Source organism: Mirounga angustirostris, unplaced genomic scaffold (assembly GCF_029215605.1).
Source record: "Mirounga angustirostris isolate CCGP_5_RB_7025 unplaced genomic scaffold, mMirAng1.0.hap1 SCAF_11, whole genome shotgun sequence".
NCBI lineage: Eukaryota > Metazoa > Chordata > Mammalia > Carnivora > Phocidae > Mirounga > Mirounga angustirostris.
In genome coordinates this window covers 97375801-97396006 of record NW_026991719.1, presented here as the reverse complement: position 1 = coordinate 97396006, position 20206 = coordinate 97375801, and the positions used below count along the sequence as shown (strand labels likewise).

Sequence of the window (20206 nt, the reverse complement as noted above, 5' to 3'; positions counted from 1 at the left end):
GTCATTAAGTTATACGCATATGGAATGAGTCTGTAAATGTGATACAGGAAGAACAAGCTTTGAACTTGAACAACTGTTACAGGTTTTAATTCAGGAACATGGCTTCAATGCTTTATGACGTAGGAAGCAACTCCCCAAAACAGGCAATTGGTTTGATTTCTTAGATATTAGGAAAAAAAAGCGCATTTAAAAAAATTACTTGTGGGACACCTGGATGGCTTGGTTAAGTGTCTGCCTTCGGCTCAGTTCGTGATCCCGGGGTCCTGGGATCGAATCCCACGTCAGGCTCCTTAGGGAGTCTGCTTCTCCCTCTGCCTGCTGCTCCCCCTGCTTGTGTGCTCTCTCTCTCTGACAAATAAAATATCACTTGTAACAATTAGCAACAGAGGAACAACATTAAAAAATCAAAATAAAATACAGGGAACATAGGAGCTGAGGTCCCCAAGGTACCAAAGGACTGAATCAGACTTTTTCACATTAGAATTTTTAAAAAATGCCGTTGAAGGAAAAGCTGACTGGGCTCCGCACCGCAGGTTAAATATGCAACAACTTCGAACGGAAGTGATCTGGTCCTCTCATGGTTCTGAGAATGTGTGCTAACATCCAGTGCCCTAGAGACAAAATAGCAAAAGCACAGGATGCCTGGGTGGCTCAGTTGTTAAGCATCTGCCTTCGGCTCAGGTCATGATCTCAGGGTCCTGGGATCGAGCCCCGCATCGGGCTCCCTGCTCAGCGGGAAGCCTGCTTCTCCCTCTCCCGCTCCCCCTGCTTGTGTGTGTCTCTCTCTCGCTGTGTCTCTGTCAAATAAATAAATAAAAATCTTAAAAAAAAAAACAAACAGACTCTTCCCTGAAACTTCTATGCCGTTAACTTCTAAAACTTCATCATTACAGCTAATAGTCCTGTGCTTTGAGCCAGATTTGGTCTGGATATAAAGATCCCTGGGACCTTCTCTAGGCCATGCGGTGTGACCCTGACACAAGCCATCCCGGATGTAGAACCCTAAGGGTTTCTCAGTGCCGTATTTGTAAAGACGAGCCCTACGATGTGTTTCTGGGAGAATATCCACATCTATAATAGAAGGCACAGGTCTGAAGTCTTGGGGCATACTAATGACTATGCGTGGCTTTTTTCTATGGTTGTCAGGACGCAATAGATTGGTTAAAAACATTCTTCTTTATTAATGTGTACCAAAGGCACTGTAGTCTGCTTCTCCCTTTTTTTGTATAAAAATCCTAAGCAGTGGATTGGCCATTGAAACAGCTTTGTGATAATTATCATCATTATTTATAGGTAGTAAGTCTCCATGGATGTCTGTGTAGCCTACTAAAACGCCAACATTGGGTATCTTCTGAACATGTCGCAGTAATCCATAAAACCCCAATTTTCCAGGTTTTGATCTGTCCAGTGAAAACCGACAAAATTCAGCTCCAGACTTGCTCTTCCCCTGCATGGTGCCCAGGCAGCTGCTGGCTGGCCCGAGCCGGTGGCTGTGGTTCATGCTGAGGCCCGGCCGCCCCTCGGGAGCGCAGGGAGCAGGGAGCGAGTGCGCGGCCCGCAGGCTGGGGACGCGGCACCTGCCGAGGGGCGGCCTCGGCTCGGGTCACCGCGCAGAGCCGGGCGCGGCGGGACCGAGGGTCAGACTAATGCCCGTCTTCAGTACAAGTAGGAATCCTCTGATCCAGGGGTTATCAAACTGGTCTGCCTGGGCTTATAGAGCCTGTGAACTAAATGTCTGCATCTTTAAATTGTTGAGAGAAATCGAAAGACCATTTTGGCATTTACTAAATTTAGATTTACTGGGCATTTATGTGTCAGGCACCGTTCCAGGTACTTGGGATTAGTTGGTGGATAGACACCTGTATGTTAGGCTAGTGACAGGCCACTGTGGAAGCCGGAGCAAATGTCTGGAAAAGGTGGGAAGGGAAAAAGTTCTCTAATTACCTGTGGAATGAAGGTGAAACTATAGCAAGAGAAAAGGGGGGGAATCAAGTTTGGTGGCAACCCCGGATCTAGTTTGTAGGGACCCCGTGCTGGACGTAGCAGAAGCAGCAAGGGGTAGGGGTGGCATGGACAGGGGTCCCTAACCCAGGACCCTGTTTACAGGCTCCAATGAGCATAATCCTTAAGGACCAGGGTTGGCCAGAAATTGGAAGAGTGGGCTACAGAATACCAACTAGCCAGCCTGGGAAGCTGGGACCTGCGGCTGTGTGGCTAGCCGTAAGCGTTGGCCTGCTATAGATGCTCTCCCGGGCCAAAGCGGAGGGACTTGCTCTAATTGGCAGTCACGTGATGTGATGTTTTGGAGCTTTAAAAATACCTTAGCCTCACTCTTCAGGGGAGGTTGGCACAGGGCGAAGGTGGCACTGATGCAGAGGGAGCTTCCCTACAGACCTTACATAGGTCGTATTAGAAATGAGAGGGGAGGGGCGCCTGGGGGGCTCAGTCGTTAAGAGTCTGTCTTCGGCTCAGGTCGGGATCCCAGGGTCCTGGGATCGAGCCCCGCATCGGGCTCCCTGCTCCGCGGGAAGCCTGCTTCTCCCTCTCCACCGCTTGTGCTCTCTCTGTCTCAAATGAATAAATGAAATCTTTAAACAAAAAGAAGAGGGAGACTTAGCCAAAATCATACCTACCTTGGGTTTGTAAGGACTGAAAATGTCTGTAAAAGATCAGTTGTACCAGGTGTTCTCCTATCGTACAGATTCAAGAAGGTTCTGCAGCTCTCATTCCTGCTAATATAGCAACCAGCATTTTGAGTGCTTAAGCTGCCAGGTAGCTGCTGTTAGTAGGAGTGGCGACGAGAACCAGATGGAACAGAGTGAAATATTAACCATTTACCCTTCACTGAACCTGTTCTATTCCAGAGAAGAGAATATCAAACCCCTGCCCACGCAAAACCCTGGTGGGTGTTTGGGTGTTTGGGCAGCCAGAGACGAGTATGACCTGCAAGAGTACTGTGGTCAAGGCCACGTGCACATGTGTATGTGCCTGTGTCCATCGTATGTGCGTGTCTGGGAACGGAGGGAGGGACGGTGGCAGACCCTCATCAGAGAAAACTGATTGGCCTGACCGAAATAAATGGTTTGACAGTCTTCATTGGGAGCGATTTTGCTGCTGGACCTCTCCCTGCCCCGCCGAGGGGACATTTGACAATGTCAGACCCCTTTGCTTAGACAAAGGGAAAGAAGGTGCCACTGACAGCTAGTGGATAGAGGCCAGGGATGCTGCTAAACATTCTCCAATATGGGGCGCCTGGGTGGCTCAGTCGTTTAAGCATCTGCCTTTGGCTCGGGTCATGGTCTCGGGGTCCTGGGATCGAGCCCCGCATCGGGCTCCCTGCTTGGCGGGGAGTCTGCTTCTCCCTCTGCCTCTCCCCCTGCTCATGTGCTCTCTCGCTCTCTCAAATAAATAGATAAAATCTTAAACACACAAAAAAATCCTTCAATGCACCGGGCATTCCCCCACAGCAAAGAATTGTCCGACCCCAAACGTCAAGAGCAACGAGTTGGAGAAATCCTGGCTTCCTAGCACGGCAGCCAGCCAGAGTGAGCTTTTTGAGACACCGATCTGCTCAGCACACCGCTCCCCTTTCGCGCCACTTCACACTACTCATGGGGCAAGTCTTAAAACGGCCCCAAAGAAGCATGGCATGGCTCCTGGCCCCGTTTCACTCTTAAGCTGGATCCAGCCACGCTGGCCTCTTCGTCTCCCAGAGCACCGAGCTCCACCCTGCCTCAGAGCCTTCCCGCGTGCTGTTCCCTGTAAGGAATGTTCTTCCTCTTCACCTGGTGAAACTCCCATTCATCCTGCAAGGTCTCAGCCTACTTCTCACTCCACGGAGAGACCTTCCCTGACTCCCCTACCCCCCCCCCGGGTCCTTCTGCTTAGTACCTCGGAAAAGGGCCCGTGGGTGTCCTACAAACTGTCACTGTGAAGAAAATGTGTGTGTGGTCCATTATCCGCCTCCCTCACTAGACTGGGCTCTGCAAGGATAGGGATGGGTCTGTCCTGCTCCCTGCTCATCGTCTCACCTAACCCAGCATCTGACACAAAGCAGGTGCTCCAGCAATGTAGGGACCGAGCAAGTGAATGGATGAAGGGGGGAGCAGGCAAGCAAGTGAGACAGACCAGTACGAACGGTGGGCCTTAACACGGAGACCAGGAGTGAGGGGGTGGTACTTGCTGGGGACTTGGGGAAGGCCTCAGCCAGCTCGTGTGCGCAGCCTCCACATGCCCAGGGGGTAGGTAGCTGGAGTGTGAGGGGCTAGGGAAAGGATCTGGAGAAGGGGGCATATCGGGCCTGGCACGGTTCCCACCACTCACCCTCTTGTAGGAGCATGTCCTTCGCCACACCGGCAGGCACCTGAAGTACGGTCCCTGATGAGGCCCCTTGGGGCTGCTGACGGAGACTGGCTGGGGCAGCCAGACCGGCGCTTGGCTTGGCTCTCAGCCGGCCCTTAAATGCAACTGTTCTCTTGATCAGTTTGAATAATTTAGATTCCAGCGGAGCTGATAGTACAGATCGTTTAGAGAGGCTCCAGAAAGACAGAGATGCACATAACAAGTAGCAGGGAGGGAAATGTTAGAAAAGCAAAGATGGGCAGCGTAGGCCAGACCCAAAGTCATTTCCTTGGAGAAGCAAAGAAAACGAGAAAGTTTAAAAAAAAATTTTTTTTTTAAAGATTTTATTTATTTATTTGACAGAGAGTGAGAGAGGGAACACAAGCAGGGGGAGCAGGAGAGGGAGAAGCAGGCTTCCCGCTGAGCAGGGAGCCCGATGTGGGGCTCGATCCCAGGACCCTGGGATCACGACGCTTAACGACTGAGCCACCCAGGCGCCCCGAGAAAGTTTAAAATTTAACGCCTTCCCCCCCCCAAAAAATCTGGAGTTAGAGACTATTTTAAAAATTCTTTTAAAATATACAGGGGTGTCTGGGTGGCTCAGTCGGTGAAACGTGTGCCTTTGGCTCAGGTCATGATCTCAGGGTCCTGGGATCGAGCCCCGCATCGGGTTCCCTGTGCTCAGCAGGGAGTCTGCTTCTCCCTCTCTCTCTCACTCTCAATCTGAAATAAATAAATAAATAATCTTTAAAAAATAAATAAAATATAACATAAAGAAAGGTGCACGGATCTACTCTAAGAGTATAGCTCGATGAATTTTCACAGGATGAATCCAGTTGTGTCACCACCATCCAGGTCAGGAAACAGAACGTGATCAGCATCCCAGAAGCCCCTCCTTGGGCCCCCTTCCAGTCACTATCACCCTCGAATGTAACCGCTGTCCCAACATCTAACAGCAGAGGGTAGTCTTGCCTATTCTTGCCTTTTATATGAATGGGATAATTAACTTTGCCCTTACTGTGTCTAATTTCTTTTGCTCATTCACCATCATACGAGATTTTGGTACTGCGTGCAGTTGTAGATGTTCATTCTCATTGCTGTATAATATATTAACCTTAAAAATAAAACTCAGTTAGGGATGCCTGGGTGGCTCAGTCTGGTAAGCGTCTGCCTTCGGCTCAGGTCATGATCCCAGGGTCCTGGGATCGAGCCCCGCATGGGGCTCCCCGCTCAGGGCGAGGCTGCTTCTCCCTCTGCCATTCCCCCTGCTTGTGCTCTTTCTCTCAAGTAAATAAATAAAATCTTAAAAAAAAAACAAAAAACAAACTTATTTTACCAGCAAAATTGAGTTTATTCAGGAATAGCAGAGAATTGCATTTCAGGACATGCAAACTAAGGCAAAAGCAGCAAACAAAGAAGAGGAAGGCTCTTCTGGAGAGGAAAGGAGAGAGTTGGAAGGGGCTGTTATAAACAAAAAGTCCTTTGGTGTAAACTGGGAATTCAAAGTGTGGTGGCTTTTCATTGGCTGAGTTGTGACAGTTGCTCATTGGCAAGGAGAAAATCATTCTTCCTCCTCCTAGGGTAGTAAGCTACCCTAGAAGTATAGCTTCTTCCTGTGGGCAACGCAAGGTACATCTCTTCCTGTCGGGGTCTGCAATTGACTTGAATGGTAGGGCATGGGAGCTCGCCTTTCTGGCCTCCTGACTCCATTTTATTTTTATTATTTTTTAAAGATTTTGTTTATTTATTTTGAGAGAGAGAGAGAGTGAGAGCGGGGGCGGGGCAGAGGGGAAAGGAGAGGGAGAGGGCGAAGGAATCCGAAGCGGACTCCACCCTGAGCGAAGAGCCTGTGGTGTGACTCAACCTGGGGCTCAGTCCCACCACGGGGAGATCATGACCTGAGCCGAAACCAAGAGTCAGACACTCAACAGGCTGAGCCACCCAGGCATCCCCCCGACTCCATTTTAGTTAAGGTTTCCTTTAATCAATTTTCACAAGTGTTCCAGAATGTGAATATAACACAATTTATTTCCCCATTTTCCTCTGGATATGCATTTGGACAGTTTCCAGCTTGGGGCCTTTATGGAGCTGCTATGAACATCTCGGTACAAGTTGAACATGTGTATGCATCTCATTACAAGTGATTTAGTTTTCATTTTATATTTCTCAGGATGTATAGACCTAACAAAAATGTTTTTTATAATGAGAAGAAAGCTAATTAAAATTTCTACAAGGAACATGTGTTTATAATCAGAAAAAAATTCCTTTGTAAAGAACAGGAAAATAAACTTAAACTTTTGGGGTTAGAATGGAGCCACTCACATATGTTGCCTTTTTTTTTTTTTTTTTTTTTTTTAGTGGGGCCCTTAATACAAGCCTTCAAAGATGTCTTGTGGAACCCAAGGGCAGGGGACAGCCAGGCTTCGAGAAGAACCAGAACCAGGGTCTTGAAAGCCCTTAAGCCAGGCTGTTCTCCCTCTGGGGCCTTTCTTTCAGCTTCTTTCTGAATGTCCACTTCACTCTTGTCCTTCTTGACAGACCTGTTTCCCCTGTTTCTCTTAGAGCAAAGCCAGACATGGCATCCACTCTGTCCCAGAGAGAAATGGGTGGGAATCTCTGAATCGCAACAGCAAGATCATGAGAGGGTGAGCCTGATTGGCTCAGTCAAGAATCAGTCAACTATAGGGACGCCTGGGTGGCTCAGTCGGTTAAGCGGCTGCCTTCAGCCCGGGGTCATGATCCCAGAGTCCTAGGATCGAGTCCCACATCGGGCTCCTTGCTCAGCGGGGAGCCTGCTTCTCCCTCCCTCTCCCTCTGCTTGTGCTCTCTCTGTCAAATAAATAAAATCTTTAAAAAAAAAAAAGAATCAGTCAACTATAGATGAAGGCAGGGTCCTATGGAACCATGACTGCCCAGTGGGTGGCTGGTGCCTAGAGAATACAGTACGGACAGAGGGGACCTGCCCGCCCCAGCTCCGAGCTGGGAACAAGACACCTGCACACTAGGCCTGGTGTTGCCTCCAGCAATGTTTTCCTTCTCTGGGCCTCTGTCCTCTTTTGGCTGCTTCTCTTCACCCAGTGCTTTCTACAGTTCTTTATGTTGGTTTTTGTTTAAGTTTGCTTTGCTGTGTGTATTTTCAGAAGTTTCCAAGAATCCTGAGATGTGGGAAAGATGACATGTCAAGTAAACAAGAGAGAATCCTGAAATAAATGAGACAAGCTTATGAGCTGTGGGATTTGAAAAAGACATACCCTTTTGACCTTAGACCAAATTCTTAGTTTGGGCCACAAGGCCAGTTGGAAGTTCAAGCTAGAATAAAATGTTACTTCTCTTTAGAAACTCAGGGATGAGTCCCATGTTCTTATCTGGAGCTGCTCATTCTGGAAGAAGCCCTCGTGGCCGCCTTGTACAGTACAGCCTGGCATCCAAGCCCTCTGAGACATGTATTTTCTTTTTAAAGATTTTATTTATTTATTTGACAGAGAGAGACACAGCGAGAGAGGGAACACAAGCAGGGGGAGTGGGAGAGGGAGAAGCGGGCTTCCCGCTGAGCAGGGAGCCCGATGCGGGGCTCCATCCCAGGACCCTGGGATCATGACCTGAGCCGAAGGCAGACGCTTAAACATCTGAGCTACCCAGGCGCCCCTGAGACATGTATTTTGATGGGTTCCAAACAGCACATGATAGAGGCAACTTGTTTGATTGCTATCAATTCATTATTGTGGTTGTGTTTGAAAGCGTTTTTTAAAAGATTTTATTTATTTATTTGAGAGAGAGAGAGAGAGAGAGAGCTGAGCCGGGTGGGGGAGGGGCAGAGGGAATGGGAGAAGCAGACTCCCCGCTGAGCAGGGAGCCCATCCCAGGACCCTGGGATCATGACCTGAGCCAAAGGCAGCCGCTTAATGGACTGAGCCACCCAGGCGCCCCTTGTTTGAAAACATTTAAAAAATACAGTAACCATAGGGGAAATTGCGTGCGGGCCATACGGGAACTCTCTGTAATATTCTTGCAACTTTTCTGTATATCTAAAACTGTTTGAAAATAAAAACATTTATCTAAAAATAGAATGAAATAGGGGTGCCTGGCTGGCCCAGTCGGTAGAGCATGCAACTCTTGATCTCGGGGTTGCGAGTTCAAACTCCACGATGGGAGTAGAGATTACTTAAAAATAAATCTTTAAAAAAATAGAATGAAATAACCAACCAAACACCTAAGCCTAGGGGTGAAATTAATTAAGCATGCATTTTAGGGGCGCCTGACTGGCTCAGTTGGTAGAGCATGCAACTCTTGATCTCGGGGTTGTGAGTTCGAGCCCCACGTTGAATGTAGAGATTACTTAAAAAAAATCTTTTAAAAAAAACCAGGCATTTTAAAGTATGGTGCTCAAGGAAGCATGCTGATGGGAAAGTGAGTTCCTGGTATGTTTACAAATCACCAAAAGCTGTTGAGGTCCACTGATGATGTCTACATCATTAACACCTATCTTTTCTTTTTTTTTAACACATTTTATTTATTTATTTATTTATTTATTTATTTATTTAAAGATTTTATTTATTTATTTGACAGAGAGAGACCCACAGCGAGAGAGGGAACACAAGCAGGGAGAGCGGGAGAGGGAGAAGCAGGCTTCCCGCGGAGCAGGGAGCCCGATGCGGGGCTCGATCCCAGGACCCTGGGATCATGACCCGAGCTGAAGGCAGCGGCTCAACTGACTGAGCCACCCAGGTGCCCAACACCTATCTTAAGGTTGACACAGAGTGTTTCCCCATCGGTTGACAGAGAAAATGTACTATTTGTAGGCTGTCTGGTCTTAGTAGAAGCCTCTGTGTAGGTGTTTCGGTTAATTGTGTGGGAGCAGCAGAAGAATGCAGAAAGTTCATGGGGCTTTGGAGCTGGGCAGGTCTGGGTTTACATCATCTACCTTTCACTGGCCCGCTGGGTGACTTAGGGGAGTTACTTAACCTCCCTGAGGACATATGAAATGGAGGTTAATGCTGTGTTACAGACTTGCTGTGACAATTAAATGAGATGGTATGTCAAAAATACCTGGTCTGTTGTTGGGACTTAGTAAATGGTAACAATTTATCTTTAAGAGTTCTGGAGTAAATCTGTACCAATATTTTTTCTTCTTTCTCTTTTCTCTTCTCTTCTCTTCTCTTCTCTTCTCTTCTCTTCTCTTCTCTTCTCTTCTCTTCTCTTCCCTTCCCTTCCCTTCCCTTCCCCTCCCTTCCCCTCCCCTCCCCTTCCCTTTCCTTTCCTTCCCTTTCCCTCCCTCCCCCTCCCCTCCCCTTCCCTTTTCTTTCTTTCTTTCTTCCTTCCTTCCATCTTTTTTCTTTCTTTCCTTCCTTCCTTCCTTTGCTTCCTTTGCTTCCTTCTTTATCTTTTGACTGGATTGGAGGGGGGATGGACAGTTTCTGCTTCAGCAGGCAGTTAACAGAAAGTTCACACTGGTGCAGATATTTAGGAGCAAACTGAAAACTAAAAACTGAAAGTGAATGAATAATAAATAAGCTGCTGTAAGACTCCCTAATTTATGGAAGGAGTAGAAGCCTGGAGCCCAGCGTTATTAGGAAACAGTAAAGGGTCCCAAGAAGATGAGAATGTTCATCTCCAAATAGGAAATGTCAAGAATAACATTCACTCATGTAACAAATATTTTAGTAACAAATATTCCCTCATGTGTCAAACAGCATATGCTGGCTGCTGGGGGTACAGGGGTGAACAGGCTTGGCATGGACACTGTACTGGGATCTCACCGTCTAGTCCAGTAGACACACACAGACACACACACACACCTGCAAGGTTCTTGACTTAGTATTTGTGTGCAACACATACTCATATTTTTATTTTATTCTATTTCGTTAAAAAATACATTTCATAACCCACTAATAGGTTGCATCCACAGTTTGAAAAACATTGATCTAGTCAGGGGGATAGACACACAGACTGTTAGTTATCCGACACTGTTATAAGAGCAGCGACAGGGGAGTGTTCCTAGGGGCCAAGGGGAGCAGTTCCCTTGCCTTCTGAACTCACATATATTAAATTAAAAGGTCTGGTTAAATCTGGTGCCAAAACAGCCTATGTCCCTAGTGTGAGCTGCATTTTTTATCTTTTTTTTTTCATTTTTATATTTTTTATCTTTAATCACCAAAGTGACATTCCTGTGTTTGCAATATGCATAGAACCATATATTTTGTATGGAATTTGGGGATCCCAGAATGGTAGCATTTTATTCAAATAAAAGCTTTGTGCTTTAAAAGCTTTTCACGGACATTTCGAAGCACACTAGAAACAGTACTTTTGTCCATTATCTATTGCTGGGTAACAAACTATCCCCAAAATTAGTGGCCTAAAACATTTTGTTTCCATCATCATTTTGTGGGTCAGGACCTTGTATAGGGCCTTGGCTGGATGTAAGGGGCAACAGGGCCGGAGGATCCCAGGATGGCTTCTTCACTTACGCTGAGAAGGAAAAATCTCCTCTACCTTTCAAAGTTCTTCTGGCTGGTCTAAGAAGTGTCTTGATCTGAGACAGATTGACAAGGGAAAATCAAATTTGATTATGTATGTATGGGGAATCCATATAAACATGAGCGATTCCAATGACAGGTAAAACGAGGTATATATGTCATCCTGAACTAAGGAGAAGAGGGTAGGGACCTGGGACTTCAAAGGGAAGGAAAGCAACTCACAGGAAGATAGAAAGGAGTAAATGTTTGGTAAACAAGTGTTTGCTAGGCCACACAGAAACAAGGGGACACAGAACTTGGATCAAACAGGCCTCACTAGGTGCCTCCTTGTCTACCATACTTAGTTCATGTTATACCGTAGTTATATATGGTGTTAGCTCTCTTTGGAGAGAGTTTCTTCCTGAGTCTTTTGGGCCTTGATTGTTTTCAGCTCGAAATAATGTGTGCAAAAGTGACACATTTTGGGGTGATCGTTCTGAACCCCTACACTCACACGCTGAGCACCTTGGCACTGCTTGGTCTGTTTCCCTCCACATGGCAACTCATCCTCCAGGGCCCCTCCATGAAGCGTGGGCTTCGCACAACACGGTGATCTCAGGCTAGTTGACTGCTTACGCGGCACCTGGCTTGACTGAATGTTCCGAGAAACAGGAACCGGATGCTGCTGGCAGACTCTTCGGACCTGAGCCCTGAAACTGGCAGCAGGAGCGTGTTCATGGCTGTAAAGACTGTGTAACCACACAGGGCTCCACGCTGAGTTTGATGCCCTGCTCGTTGCCGTCTTGAAATTCTTTTTTTAAATTATTCTATTTTTTTAAAGTTTATTTATTTATTTTTGGTAATCTCTAAACCCAGTGTGGGGGCTTGAACTCATCATGATCCTAAGGTCAAGAGTCCCATGCTCTTCCACACTGAGCCAAGTAGGCGCCCGCCCTATTGAAATTCTTAATAAATGCTCAGAAGGGATCCTACATTTTCAGTTTGCGCTCTGCCTAGTATATCTCTTTTGCTGTATTTTATTGGTCTAAGCAGTTACAGAATCCACTGGGATTCAAGGGAAGGGGATATAGAGCCCACCATTGGGAAGAGTGTCAAAGAACTCATGATCACCTTTAATCCGTCACAGCATGGTGTAAGAGAGGAGTGAGAGTGCGAGAATCAAGAAATCTGAGGTCTGGGGGCAGCTGGCTGGCTCAGTCAGAAAAACATGTGACTCTTGATCTCGGGGTCATGAGTTTGAGCCCCAACATTGGGTGTAGAGATTACTTAAATAAACAAAGAAAAAAAAAAAGAAATCTGAGGTCTAGTCCCAGTTTTATAGCTACCAGGGGCCTGCCCCTCACAACCACTTCAGCTCTTGGGACTTCAGTTTCCTTCCACTTGAAATGAGGAAATTGGTTCTAAAGTCATGAACCTCTAGTACCACATTTGTAACTCTCTAAATGTACATCTGATATAGTGTTCGTTAGAAAAAGTGTTTCCACGGGGTTCACCAAAGGGAGAGAGGCATGGGAACAGAAGGCAAATGAACTACTAGACGATGATTATTAGTTTAATCAGGAGGACCGTGAATCTAAATTCAAGGTCAACTGCCTCCGCCTGCCACTTGTTCATTCCAGGAACACCCGTTACAGAGTGTGAGGCAGACCCACAGTGCTGGGTGCTGGGCTGCGGTGCTGAACCACATCCACAGGCGCCCATCTCCATGGGTTCACAGTCTACAGGCGAGCATGCAGACGGTTGCAGCCCCGAATGCTGAGTGCTGTGGCGGGGAAGGCATGAAGTCCTTGCGTACCTGTCCTGAACAGGGCAGGGGCTGAGGAAGAGCAAGCTGAGCTCTATGGCTGAAGAGGAGTTAGGTCTGGGGAATGGAGTGTGGCTGGTTCATATCCTCTGCAGAAGAAAGAGACCGTGAAATAGGCCCGGTCAAGAGGAAGCTGGGAGACTTTAGGGAACTGAGAGTCACTGGGGGTGGCGCTAGTGCAGACGGGATATGTTGGGTGGTGGCCTGAGACAGTGCTGACAGGAGTAGGAATGAGGCTGAAGACACAAGCAGGGTCAGATCTCGGGGAGCCTCTAAGTCTTGAGAGGGAGTTTGGATTCTATCCTGAGGCCCAGAAAAACATTGAAAGTTTCAGAATTGGACAGTGGTCTGTCTGGTTGGGGGTTAAGGAATCATCGGGGTTACTGTGTGGACTGGTCAACTGTGGGGCACGGTTAGGCTAAGAGTGGACTGGTAAGAGGCTGTGGTTTGTAGTCTGGGTGAGAAACGATGGTGACAGCACTAAGGCAGGGGGAGTAGAGATGGAGGGAAATGGACAGATAAGAGAGATCCTGTAGAAGCAGCAAGCCTTGTGATGGAGTATAGGGGAGGAAGAAGACGACGGTGGCAAGGATGATGCCCAAGTTTCTGGTTTGGGCAACAGGGTGGATTGGATGGTGGTGTCATCTACTGAGAGGGAAACAATAGATTTTTTGGTGGAAAAGTGGAGGAGATCAAGCGTTCAGTTTGGCATATATTTCGTTTGGGACGGTGGTAAGACTTCCAGGTGAAGATACCCAATAGAGAGTTGGGTTGTGGGTATGCAAGTCAAAAGAACTGGAGGAGGCTGTGGGTTAGGAGAGGGGTTTTGATTTTGACCTAGGAGTGACAGCTTGTTTGCATAATGATGTGAAGAACACAGGAGAGGAAAAGTAGGAAGACAAGAGGGGTCAATAGGAATAGTCAATGGATCAAAGCTCCTGAAGGCTGGAAACGGATGGGTCAGCACAGGACTAGGGATTTGTCTTACAGAGGAGGAGAGCCTAGGAATTAAGAGTTCAGACTCTTGGGTTGGGGGGATGGGGGAAGTAGATGAAGGGAATTAAGAGTACACTTATCTTAAAAAATATATATATACTTTGTAAAAAAATTTGTACTATTTTTTCCTTCAAAATTGTTATTTAAATTCTAGTTACTTAGCATATAGTGTAATACTGGTTTCAGGAATAGAATTTAGTGATTCATCACTTACATATAACAACCAGTGCTCATCACAAGTGCCCTCCTTAATACCCATCCCCCATTTAGCCCATCCCTCACCCATCTCCCTCTATCAACCCTCAGTTTGTTCTCTATGGTTAAGAGTCTCTTGTGGTTTGCCTCCCCTCTCTCCTTCTCTTTTTTCCCCTTCCCACATGTTCATTTGTTTTGTTTCCTAAATTCCACATATGAGTGAAATCATATGGTATTCGTCTTTCTCTGATTTATTTCACTTAGCATAATACTCTCTAGCTCCATCGACATTGTTGCAAATGGCAAGATTTCATTCTTTTTTTAAAAGATTTTATTTATTTATTTGAGAGAGTGAGCATGAGCAGTAGGGGGCGGAGGGGTAAAGGGAGAGGGACAAGCAGACTCCCCAGTGAGCAGGGAGCCCAAAACAGGGCTCGATCCCAGGACCCCGAGATCATGACCTGAGCCGAAGTCAGACACTTAACCAACTGAGCCACCAGGATGAACCTCTTTTTTTGTTTCTAGAGAGGGAATAGGGAGGGGTAGAGAGTGGGAGAGAGAGAATCCTAAGCAGGCTCCATGCCCACCCAGCATGGAGCCCGACACCGGGCTCAGTCTCACAACCCTGAGATCATGACCTGAGCCAAAATCAAGACTGGTATGCTTCACCGACTGAGCCACCCAGGCAACCTAAGATTTCATTCTTTTTTTTTTTTTTAAGATTTTATTTATTTATCTGAGAGAGAGAGAGCACAAGTGAAGGGAGGGGCAGAGGGAGAAGCAGACTCTCCACTAAGCAGGGAGCCCAATGCCAGGCTCGATCCCAGGACCCTGGGATCATGACCTGAGCTGAAGGCAGATGCTTAACTGACTGAGCCACCCAGGGGCCCCAAGATTTCATTCTTTTTGATGGCTGAGTAATATTCCAGTGTGTGTGTGCGCGTGTGTGTGTGCGCGCGTGTGTGTGTTTGTGTGTGTGTATACCACCTCTTCTTTACCCATTCATCAGTTGATGGACACTTGGGCTCTTTAAAGTACACTTATCTTGATGAGCACTGAGTAATGTATAGAGTTGTTGAATTACTATATTGTACACCTGAAACTAATATAACACCATATGTTAACTCTACTGGAATTAAAAAAAAGAGTTCAGGAGTGCCTGGCTGGCTCATCAGTAGAGCACACGACTCCTGAACTTGGGGTTGTGAGTTTGAGCCCCCCATTGGGGGGAGAGTGTACTTTAGGAAACAATAAACAAAAGAGTTCAGACTCTGGAATCTGGGTTGGAACACGTGGTTCTATCACCTAGCTGTGAGACCTTGGACAAGTCATGTACTCTCCCTGAGTCTCAGTTTCCTCAACTTTAAGGTGGGAAAATGATGAGAACCTCCTGTTTGGTCTGATAATTAAAGGAGATAATGCAGGTAATAGACTTACTATTGTGCCTGGCCCTGCATAAATGGTAGATGTTATTATTATAACAGGAGCCCAGGAGTAAAAAAAAAATGGGTACACATGCAAGTCAGTTCATAAGCTTGGTTGCAGGAAGTTGAACAAATTCTTTTTAGATGTTTTATATCTTTCAGATGAAATAAAAGGTGAAGTTATCTCTGGGGGACTATCTGCTAATGTCTCTGGGCATAGAAAAGCCACTTTTTTTGCACTGACTGGGACCTAGAATAGTCACTATCAAGAGAGGGTCCACAAATCACCAGTCACTGAAATCATTTAGATTGGCTTTTATTTTTTTTTAAAGATTTTATTTATTTATTTGAGAGAGAGAATGAGAGAGAGCACATGAGAGTGGGGAGGGTCAGAGGGAGAAGCAGACTCCCCGCCGAGCAGGGAGCCCGATGCGGGACTCGATCCCGGGACTCCAGGATCATGACCTGAGCCGAAGGCAGTCGCTCAACCAACTGAGCCACCCAGGCGCCCTAGATTGGCTTTTAAATTAAAGTAAAAAAAAAAAAAAAGTGGGGCACCTGGGTGGATCAGTCGGTTGAGCATCGACTCTTGGTTTCAGCTCAGGTCGTGATCTCAGGGTCATGAGCTCGAGCCCCATGTGGGGCTCTGCACTCAGCAGGGAGTCTGCTTGGGATTCCGTCTCTCCCTCTTCCTCTGTCCCTCCCCTGGCTTGTGCTCTTTTGCACTCTCTCTCTCAAATAAATAAATCTTTACAAAAATTAAAGTAAAAATGGGAATAGCAGAATGATTCCCGATTTTGTAGCCTAATACTGAAACTTGTGTAGAGGGCATAGTCACAAGTATTTGTTCATCTGATTTTTTCCTGATCTAGTTTCTTTAAAAAAAAAAAAAGATTTTAGGGGCGCCTGGGTGGCTCAGTCGGTTAAGCGTCTGCCTTCGGCTCAGGTCATGATCCCAGGGTCCTGAGATCGAGCCCCACATCGGGCTCCCTGCTCCGCGGGAAGCCTGCTTCTCCCTCTCCTGCTCTCCCTGCTTGTGTTCCCTCTCTCACTGTGTCTCTCTCTGTCAAATAAATAAATAAAATCTTTAATAAAAAAAATTAAAAAAATTTATTTTATTTTTTAAGTAATCTCTACACCCAATGTAGGGCTCGAACTTACAACCCCAAGATCAAGAGTCACATGCTCTCCCAACTAAGCCACCTAGGCACCCCCTGATCTGGTTTCTTAATAGACTTTTTAAAGAACAGTTTGAGATTTACCAAAAAATTGAGAAGATAATACAGAGTTAAAGTTCATGGTTTATTTGGATTTTCTTAGTTTTTACCTAATATCCTTTTTCTGTTCCAGGATCCCATCTACTTTGCATATAGTTGTTATGTACCCTTAGGCTCCTCTTGGCTGTGATAGTGTCTTGGGCTTTCCTTTTTGATGACCTGGACAGTTTTGAGGAGTACTGGTCAAATATTTTGGAGGATGCTCCTCTATTGGATTATTTGATGTTTTTCTCATGTTTAGACTAAGGTTACAGGGTTTGGGGAGGAAGATCACAGAGATCAAGTGCCATTCTTATCAGATCATGTTAAGGGTATATACTATCAATATGATTTATCACCCTTGATATTGACCTTGATCACCTGGCTGAAATAGGGTTGGTCAGGCTTCTCCACTGTAAAGTTACTTTCCCCCCTTCGCAACTCTTTGGAAGGAAGTCACAATGTGCAGTACACTCTTAAGGAGTGGGAAGCACACTTTAAGGAAGGAATACCCCATAAATTATTTGGAATTATTCTGCATGTGAGATTTGTCTCTTCTTTCGTATTTATTTATTTATTTATTTATTTATGCATTCATTCATTAATTCCTTCTATCATTTCTTTATATCGGAATGCACACGGATATTTCTTTTATACTTTGTGCTATAATCCAGTACCTCCCCAGCCCTAGAATCAGCCTTTTCTCCAAGGAAACAAGGATCCTTGGTTTCTCTTATTGGAGAATGGTATTAGAAACCACAATCTGGGTGGTAGGAATCTTCCATCTGAATAAACTTTAACTTGATCACAAACCTATCACCTTGAAGTAACGTAGTTGTTTTTCCTATCAGTTAGTGTTCAGCCAGAGAAGCAGGACCAGTAGGAAATCCCTATTAAGGGATTTATTGTAAGGAACTGACTTCTGCGATGGTGAGGTCTGACTAGGCAAATTGGGAATTCACAGGGCAGGTTTTCAGAAGGGCACAGCGGACCTCACAGGTATGGGCTGTCCACAGGCTAAAGCCACTGTCCCCAGGCAGAATTTCTTTTCTTTTTTTTTTTTTTTAAGATTTTATTTATTTATATTTCAGAGAGAGAGAGCGCACAAGCAAGGGGAGCAGCAGGCAATGGGAGAAGCAGACTCCCCGCTGACCAAGGAGCCTGATGTGGGACTCAATCCCAGGACCCTAGGATCATGACCTGAGCCAAAGGCAGACGCTCAACTGACTGAGCCACCCAGGCATCCCAGAATTTCTTTTCTCAGGGGAGCTTCAACCCTGCTCTTAAGGCTTTTCAACTGATTGAATCGGGCCCACCCAGGTTATCTAGGATAACTTCCCTTACTTAAAGCGAACTATAGATTTAATTACATCTGCAAAATACGACCCCCCCCCACCGACTGCAACACCTAAATTAGTGTTTGAATAAATGGGGACTGTAGCAGAGCTAAGCTGACACATCAAGAAGACCATCACACCTTGGGGCGCATCACCCCCTTATGAACTAAAGCTTTCAGACTGTTACATATTCAGATCAGAGCTTTTGTTTTGTTTTGTTTTGTTTTGTTTTGTTTTGTTTAAGTAAGCTCCATGCCCAACTTGGGGCTTGAACTCAAGACTCCAAGATTGGGAATCACATGCTCTCCCAACTGAGCCAGCCGGGTAACCCCCTAGACTGTTACATATTCAGGACGCCCATAAACTTCTTGCCTTCTTCAGCTGAACACTGAATACTTTGCTCTGGTCGTAATTACCCAGGGCCCCCAATGTGAACATCATTTATCATACTGAACTGAGCTCACAGAGGTGCTTCAGGGCCTCCGAGGCCTGGAAGATGACTTACCTCCCAGCCCAGGATCCTCGTTGCTCCAGGTCTTTTAGTTCCTCTGTCAACTTTCTTTTAAAGTTTATTTATTTATTTTAGTCATCTCTACACCCAATGCAGGGCCTGAACTCAGGACCCTGAGATCAAGGGTCAGCAGCACATGCTTCCGCTTGAGCCAGCCAGGTGCCCCCTCTCCGTCAGCTTTCTACTGATAGACTTCCTCCTCCTTTCCTTTTTTTTAATTTTTTTAATTTTTTTTATTTTTTTTTAAAGATTTTATTTATTCATTTGAGAGAGAGAATGAGAGAGAGAGAGCACATGAGAGGGGGGAGGGTCAGAGGGAGAAGCAGACCCCCTGCCGAGCAGGGAGCCCGATGTGGGACTCGATCCAGGGACTCCAGGATCATGACCTGAGCCGAAGGCAGTCGCTTAACCAACTGAGCCACCCAGGCGCCCCTCCTCCTTTCCTTTCTGAAGGCTGCCACTTCTCACTGTCATTAGCCTGACTCTCCCACACACTGCATGCAACAACTTTGCTGGGTGATGGGAGCTGAAAGCCAAGGGCACACAGGTTGCTCTGGGAACAAACGTCGATCCTACAGGTGTCTCTCTGTCCTTGGGGTTGAGACAAGTGTCAAATATGAAATGGATCGACCAAAAGCATTATACAAAATGAACGCTCATATTTCTGTACTCGCTACTGGGGATACAAGGATAAGTAAGAGCTGATACTTTTCTTTCCTTATTTACTCAGTAACTCTGTGTGTGTGTGTGTGTGTGTGTGTGTTGTGGACAAGGGAAAGCATATTACATATAAGGCTATCAGCTAATCTTTCAGCAGAAAGTTAGCAGGCCAGAAGAAGGTGGCATGATGCATTCACAGTGCTGAAAGGAAAAACCTACAACCAAGAATACTCTATCCAGCAAAGTTATCATGCAGAATTAAAGGAGAGAGAGAGTTTCTAAGACAAATAAAAGTTAATGGTGTGCCTGGATGGCTGAATTGATTGGGTGTGCGACTCTTGGTTTTGGCTCAGGTCATGATCTCAAGGTGGTAAGATCAAGCCCCATGTCAGGCTCTGCACTCGGCATGGAGTCTGCTTGAGATTCTTTCCCCTCCCTCTCCCACCCCCTGCTCCTCACCCCTGCTCTCTCTCTCTCTTTCTAAAATAAATAAATAAATAATCTTTAAAAAAAAGTTAAAGGAGCTCATCACCACTAAGCCAGCCTTCCAAGAAATGTTAAAGGGTCTTTCAGCGGAAAAGAAAACAACGTAACTAGAAGTAAGAAAATTATGAAACAAATTTCACTGGTAAAAGCAAACATGTAAAGGTAGTATAGATCAGTCACTTATAAAGCTAGCATGAATATTAAAAGACAAAAGTAATAAAATTAATTACATCTAAAAAATTAATTCAGGGATTCACAAAATAAAAAGATGTAAAATATGACATCATATACATAAAATGTGGAGAAGGAGGAGTAAAAATGTAGTGCTTCTAGAATGTGTTTGAACTTAAGTGACCATCAACTTAATATAGACTGCCATATACTTAGGATGTTATATATGAACCTCATGGTAACCACAAACCAAAAACCTATGATAGATACACAAAAAATAAAAAGAAAGAAATCCAAGCGTAACACTGAAGAAAGTCATCAATCCACAAGGGAAGTGAGCAAGAGAAGAAAAAAAGGAACAGAGGGGCACCTGGGTGGCTCAGTTGGTTAAGCAACTGCCTTCAGCTCAGGTCATGATCCCGGGGTCCTGGGATCGAGCCCCGCATCAGGCTCCCTGCTCGGCTAGAAGCCTGCTTCTCCCTCTCCCACTCCCCCTGCTTGTGTTCCCCCTCACGCTGTCTCTCTCTCTCTCTGTCAATTAAATAAATAAAA

General features: G+C 45.9%; 1 pseudogene; it reads right to left on the bottom strand.

Moving 5' to 3' along the window:
- Positions 1 to 534: 534 nt before the first annotated feature.
- LOC123846016 (partitioning defective 6 homolog beta-like) lies at positions 535 to 1501 on the bottom strand (annotated as a pseudogene).
- Positions 1502 to 20206: the final 18705 nt, after the last annotated feature.